This window comes from Nannospalax galili, unplaced genomic scaffold, assembly GCF_000622305.1.
Source record: "Nannospalax galili isolate Female #2095 unplaced genomic scaffold, S.galili_v1.0 scaffold788, whole genome shotgun sequence".
Lineage (NCBI taxonomy): Eukaryota > Metazoa > Chordata > Mammalia > Rodentia > Spalacidae > Nannospalax > Nannospalax galili.
Window position 1 is genome coordinate 1,566,815 of NW_008359996.1, and position 7,205 is coordinate 1,574,019.

General features: G+C 43.7%; 2 pseudogenes; one reads left to right on the forward strand and one right to left on the reverse strand.

The window, feature by feature from the left end:
* Positions 1-631: 631 nt before the first annotated feature.
* LOC115068583 lies at positions 632-753 on the forward strand (annotated as a pseudogene).
* A 1,111-nt stretch (positions 754-1,864) lies between these two features.
* Positions 1,865-1,958, reverse strand: LOC115068585 (annotated as a pseudogene).
* Positions 1,959-7,205: the final 5,247 nt, after the last annotated feature.

Sequence of the window (7,205 nt, forward strand, 5' to 3'; positions counted from 1 at the left end):
CTATATAATAAGACCAAGCTGGCCTTGAACACACAGAGATCTGCCCGCCTCTGCCTCCTGAGTGCTGGGACTAAAGCCATGTGCTACCACGCCTGGTTGATTTATTTTTTTCCTAAGTGAAAAATTCTTTGACCTGCATCAGATTTTCCATCAGCAAACCGTGTGTCTCCAGATCCTAGAGGAAAATGAAATAATGCCCTTCTAAGTTTTAAGGACAACTTCTTATCTAGCTGATATAAACTTCTAAAAGTCTATATTAATCATGAGAATAAAGACATTTATGCATGAGATCACTTGGAAGGCTTACCTACTTCTTAAGATATCACTTTCTTAGGAAGCGACTTAGGGATGTGCTCCAAAAAAATTAAAGGGGTAAACCTTGAAAGACGAAGGCACAGAGTGCAGGAGACAGAAGATCTCACCCAGGAGAGAAGTCATTGCCAGGACCAAGATGAAGCTGTGTAGCAAAGGGAGCATCAGTGGAGAAGGCATGAGGAAAAGCAAAGTCAGGTGTGATGTCACACAGCTGTAAACCCAACTCTGAAAAGTTAAGGCAAGTTTGAAGCCAGACTGGGCCACATAGTAAGACTCTGTCTCAAATATTAATAATAATAATAATAATAATAAAAGTAGCACTTGTATGTGTTTTTAACTGGAGACAAAGGCATGAAAGACAGTTACAAAAATAAATCCTCTTTTGTAATCCACAGCTCACCGTTCAGTATGAGTTTTGATGAATAGAAGAAGAATATGAGGGGCTGGAGAGATGGCTCAGTGGTTAAGAGCACTGGCTGCCTTTGCAGAGGACCTGGGTTCAGTTCCTAGCATTTACATAGGGGCTAATAACCCGATATTCAAGTTCCAGGAGAGTCAATACCCTTTTCTGACCTGTGCAGAGGTGCACTTACATGCATGCAGGCAATGCACTCATACACATACACACACAAAAAAAATAATAAAAAAAATTTTTTTAAAAAGAAGGGATACAGAAAACAGCTCAAAGGTAATGAAGTTGGTTCTAACAATAAAGAGTATAATTTAAAAGAAAAAAAGAGTTGGGGCTGGAGAGATGGCTCAGGGATTAAGAGCACTGGCTGCTCTTGCAGAGGATCCAGGTTCAATTCCCAGCACCCACATGATGGCTAACAACTGCCTGTAACTCCATTTCCTGGGAATCTCACACCCTCTTCTGACCTCTGAAGGTATTGCATGACAAAGGTGCACTTAACATACATACAGGCAATACACTCATACACATAAAGTAAAAATAATAAATAAAATATTTAAAAAAAAATCATATCCCAGGTGTGGTGGCACACGCCTGTAGTCCCAGCACTTGGGAGGCAGAAGCAGGCAGATCTCTGTGAGTTCAAGGCCAGCCTGGTCTACATAGTGAGTTCCAGGACAGCTGGGGCTACAGGGAGACGCTGCTTCAAAAAGATAAAAAAACCCCAGCAAATTGTGCATTGAACAATATTTACATAATAGAATTTATGAGCCCCCAAATGATTGAACCTCCATATTTTTCTGAACTTGCCAGACCAGCAGAAGCAGACTTTCCTTTTTGTTTTAGGATGGAAAGGGCAGCCTATCCTTTCCTTCCCGGAGACTAAAGAGTCTACCTTGGAAAGATGCCTTGAAAGGTGTTTGTCCTCAGGTCTTGGCCTCTCCTTGCCTCATTCCTCCACGCATTAAACAAGATTTGAAGGCATAAAGAAAAAGCTGTCCACCTGGAATACCAGACCACCAGAAGTGTAAGGTGGTGTCCTCGGTGGAGACCCTTACTGCCTGCCGGGACTCACTGGCTGCAGGACTCTGGATACCAACCTCAGCCTCAACCAGGACAAATGCATTGTGGATGTTTTTAAATGTGGAACATTTCATGAGTTTGTATGTCATCCTTGCTAATCTTTTCCATATAGTCCCAATTTTAGTGTATGTGTTGCTGAACTGAGCACTTTTTTGTGGTTTTTTTTTTTTTTTTTGGTCTTTTTGAGACAGGGTCTCCCTGTAGCTCCAGGTATTCTGGAACTCACTATGTAAACCAGGCTGGCCTTGAACTCACAGAGATCTACCTGCCTCTGCCTCCCAAGTGCTGGGATTAAAGGCGTGTGCCGCCATGCCTGGAATGTTTTTAACAGTTTTTTGTTTTGGGTTTTTTTTTTTGTCTTTTTGAGACAGGGTCTCCCTGTAGTTCCAGCTGTCCTGAACTCACTATGTAGACCAGGCTGGCCTTGAACTCACAGCGATCTGCCTGCCTCTGTCTCCCAAGTGCTGGTACTAAAGGCATGTGCCACCAGGCCTGGTATTTTTAACAGTTTTTAAAAAATTATTATTTTATGTGTATGAGGGTATTGCCTGCATGTTTGAAGTGCACCCTTGTCGAGGCCAGAAGAGAGCATCAGATCCCCTGGAACTAGAGTTATGGATGGTTGTTAGCTGCCATGTGGTTGCTGGGAATCAAACCTGGGTCTTCTGTAAGAATGGTCAGTGCTCTTAACCCCTGAGGCATCTCTCCAGTCTGTTTTTTGTTTTTTGAGACAGAATTTCACTATGTAGCCCTGGCTGGCCTGGAACTCACTATGTAGATCAGGTTGGCCTCAAACTTACAGAGACTTGGTTGCTTTTCTGTGTCCTAGATGCTGGGATTACAGGCATGGGCCACCATGCCACTTTGGGTATTTTGTTTCTGAAGTATGAGTGTTGTTGCAATAAAGCTGGAGAAGCTGAGCCATCTAAGCCCCTTGGAAGTGAAGTCCCAGACATCAGACGTGGAACTACTGGGTTTGGTGTTTTCCCTGCTGGGTTTTGGTCTTGTTTTTGTCTGGTATTTTCTCACTATGACCTCATTCTTCCTTTTTGGAATAGGAATGTGTATTTGATTCCATTGTATGTTGGAAGTATGTCATTTATCCTTTGATTTTACAGGGGCTTACAGTTTAGGGATTGCCTTGAGTCTCAGAAGAGACTTTGAACTCTGGTCTTGAATAGTACTGAGACTGGTAAAGACTAAGGGGACCAGCCGGGTGTGGTGGGGTATGGCTTTAATCCCAGCACTCAGGAGGCAGAGGCAGGTGGATCTCTGTGAGTTCAAGGCCAGTCTAGTCTACATAGTGAGAGCCAGGTCATTTGGGGCTACAGGGTGACCCTGTCTCAAAAAAAAAAAAAGGCTAAGAGGAGTTTTGAAAGTGGACTAAATACATTCGAATTTTATATGCTCATGAGCTTATGGGGGCCATTTGAATGAGAATGTCCTCCGTACGATCCAAGTATTTGGATATTTTGTCCCCAGTGGTGGCAGTTTTGGGAGGGTTTAGGAGGTGTGGCTATTCTGGAGAAAACATATCACTGAGGGTAGGCTTTGAGAGTTCTGAATCTTGCCAGATTTCCAGTCCCTCTCTGTTTCTTGTGTCTGCTTGAAGATGTGATTGCTTGGCTTTCTTCTCTGGCCACCTCCTGCTGCGGTACCTCCCCACCTTTATGGACTCCTTCTGGAACCGTAAGCTCAAATCAACTCTTCCTTCTTTAAGTGGCCTTGGTCATGGTGTCTTACCATAGCAACAGAAAAGTAACCAATAGAGTTTGTTTTATGTCTGAGTGTTTTGCCTGCATGTATGTGCACCATTGCCTCTCAATGACTGTAGGCCAGAAGAGGGCACCAAATCCCCTGGAACTGGAGTTAAATGGTTGTTAGCCGCCATGAGAGTGCTGGGAACTGAACCTGGGTCCTCTGCAAGAGCAGCCAGTGCTCTTAACCATGGAGCCATCTCTCCAGCCCATTCTTCCTTCACCTGCTTTGATATTTTATGCAAAAAGCAACTTCATGGATCAGTTTTCCTTCCATCTTTGGAATATAAGCACCTAGAAAACAGATTTCCAAGAACCTTAGCACATGGGCTAATGAACATTTGCCTAACCAGGCAGGAACCTAACATTTGCAGGAACCAGGGAGACGGGGAAAGGAAAAGAAGTATGATGTCAATAAACCTCTAGTTTCATTGCAGGTTTTTTCTCCTCAAACTGTGTGCCCTTTTCACTTCCTAGTACTTTTCTTTCTGTTAAAGTGTAGTCACTGGGCTAGAGAGATGGCTCAACAGTTAAGAGCACTTGCTGTTCTTGCAGAGGTCCTGGGTTCAATTTCCAGCACCTACATGGTAGCTAATAACCATCTGTAAGTCTAGTTCCAGGGGAATCTGACACCCTCTTCTAACTTCTGTGGGCATTGCACAACATGGGTGCACTTACACTCATGCATGCAATACACTCATACACATAAAAACAATAAATAAACCAGGCATGGTGGCACACACCTTTAATCCCAGCACTCAGGAGGTGGAGGCAGGTGGATCTGGCGAGTTCCAGGCCAGCTGGGGCTATAGGGAAACCCTGTCTCAAAAAGATAAATAAATAAATAAATAAATAAATAAATAAATTTAAAATGTACTTATAAAAATCATGTTTTAGCCAGGCGTGGTGGTGCATACCTTTAATTCCAGCACTCGGGAGGCAGAGGCAGACGGATCTCTGTGAGTTCGAGGCCAGCCTGGTCTACATAGTGAGTTCCAGAACAGCTGGGGCTACAGGGAGATCCTGTCTCAAAAAGACCAAAAAGAAAAAGAAAAAAAAATCATGTTTTATTTTATTTTTTATTTATTTATTTTTTGGTCTTTTTGAGACAGGGCCTGCGTATAGCCACAGCTGGCCTGGAACTTGCTATGTAGACCAGGCTGGCTGGCCTTGATCTTACAGAGATCTGCTGCCTGCCTCTGCTCCCTGAGTGCTGGGTTTTCACCCGGCTAGTTATTATTAAAGATGTAGCAAATATTTACAAATGTCCTGACACTCAGCTTCAGATTCAAAGCCCAAGAATATTTCTATTTCAATGCATAATTTTATAGTACTTGAATATTTACTTAAATATTTTCTATGTTAGCCCTGGCTGGCCTGGAACTCACTATGTAGACTAGGCTGGCCTCAAACTCACAGAGATCTGCCTGCCTTTGCCTCCCCAGTGCTGGTATTAAAGATGTGCACCACCATGCCTGGTCCTAAGATTTTTGTTGTTGTTATTCAGATTTTTTTTAAATTATATTGCATTTGTGTATCCTTCTCTCTCTCTCTCTCTCCTCTCTCTCTCTCTCTCTCTCTCTCTCTCTCTCTCTCTGCATGTGTGTGCGCCACAGTATGCATGTAGAGGTCAAACATGAACATTTATCATTTCTTTGTGGTAAAAATCCTCTTCTGGTTATTTTGAAATATGCGGTAGCTAACTAACTCCTGTGCTGCAGAATACTAGGATTACTTCTATCCTCCGTCAATCAGCCTCACCTCCCCCCCCCCCCGCCATCCTCCCTGGTCTCAGGCTATCACTGTTCTGCTCTCTACTTCTCAGAGATCATCTGATCTAGCTTCTGCAACACAGTTATCTTTCTGTGCCTGGCTTCCAGGCTCCTCCATATTGCTGCAAAGGACAGGATTTCATTCTCTTTTCCTGGCTGAATAATATTCACTGTATAAATATCCCAGTGGTGTTTAGGTTAGTTCTGTATCTGGGCTATTGCAAATGATGCTGCAGTAAGTGTGGAAATGCAGGTGGCTCTTAGGTACGGGCTCCTTTTCCTTTGGATTTATACTACTATCTGGACTGCTGAATCAAATGGTATTTTGTTTTCTTTTTGTTTTTGAGACAGAGTCTTACCGTGAAGTCCTGGCTGTCCTGGAACTCAACCTGTAAACCAGACCAGGCTGGCCTTTAACTTCCTCCTCTCTCTGCTACTGAGTGCTGGGATTATAGGTGTGTGCCACTAGGACCAGCTTTCAAATGGTATTTCTGTAAGGCGTGGTGGCACAAGCCTTTAATCACAGTGCTTGGGAGGCAGAGATAGGTGGATCTCTGTGAGTCAGAGGCCAGCCTGGTCTACATAGTGAGTTCTAGGCCAGCTGGGACTATAAGGAGACCATGTCTCAAATAAAACAAACAAACATTTTTCCCCCATGCTAGGGATAAAACCCAGAGCCTCTCACATTAGGCGAGCACTCTGTGCTGAGTCACCTCCCCTGGTGTTTTAAGGAACCTCCATACTATTTTCCATAATGGTTTTACTAATTTGCATTCTCACAAATAATATACAAGAGTTCTCTTTTCCCTCATCCACTCCACCTTTTTTTTTTTTTTTTCTGTCATTTTGAGACAGGGTCTCCCTGTAGCCCCAGCTGGCCTAGAACTCTATATGTAAACCAGGCTGGCCGAGAACTCACAAAGATCCACCTGCCTTTGCCTCCCAAGTGCAGGGATTAAAGGCATGCTCCACTACACCCGGCTTCATAATTTCTTCTTGTTAGCTTTTGTTCTTTTGGGGACAGGGTCTCATTTTGTAGCCCCAGGATGGACTCAGACTCATGGGTAATCCTCCTGCCTTGGCTTCCTGATTTCTGGGATTACAAGTATGAGCTACCAAGCCTGACTCTATCTTTTTAAAGATTAATTTTCAATTTTATTTATGTATATGTGTATGTGTCTGTGTCTATGTGTGTATGCCATGTGCATGAGTTTCCATAGCATCCAGAAGAGGGCATCAGATTCCCTAGAGCTGGAGTTACAGGTGGTTGTAAGCTGCCTGATGTGGGTGATAGGAACTGAATTTGTGTTCCCTAGAGGAGCAGCAAGTGCTCAACTGCTGAGTCATCTATTTCTTGTCTTTTTGATAACAGCCATTTAGTCTAGAGTTGGTGATACTCACTGTGGATTTTTTTTGGTCTTTTTGAGTCAGGGTCTCTGTAGCCCCAGCTGACCTGGAACTCACTATGTAGACCAAGCTGGCCTCAAACTCACAGAGATCCACCTGCCTCTGCCTCCCAAGTGCTAGGATTAAAGGTGTGCACCACCATGCCCAGCTAGAAATAGCCATGGAACAATGTATTTTTATTATTTATTTTATGTGTATGAGTGCCACCATATATGTAAGTACACCCATGTTGTGCAATGCCCACAGAACTGGAATTATAGACAGTTGGTACCTGCCATGTGGGTGCTGGGAATCGAACCTATGTCCCCTGCAAGAGCAACCAGTGCTCTTAACCACTGAACCATCTGGCCTTGCCCTGAATTTTTTTTTTTTTTTTGGTCTTTTTGAGACAGGGTCTCCCTGTAGCCCCAGCTTTCCTGGAACTCACTATGTAGACCAGGCTGGCCTTGAACTCACACA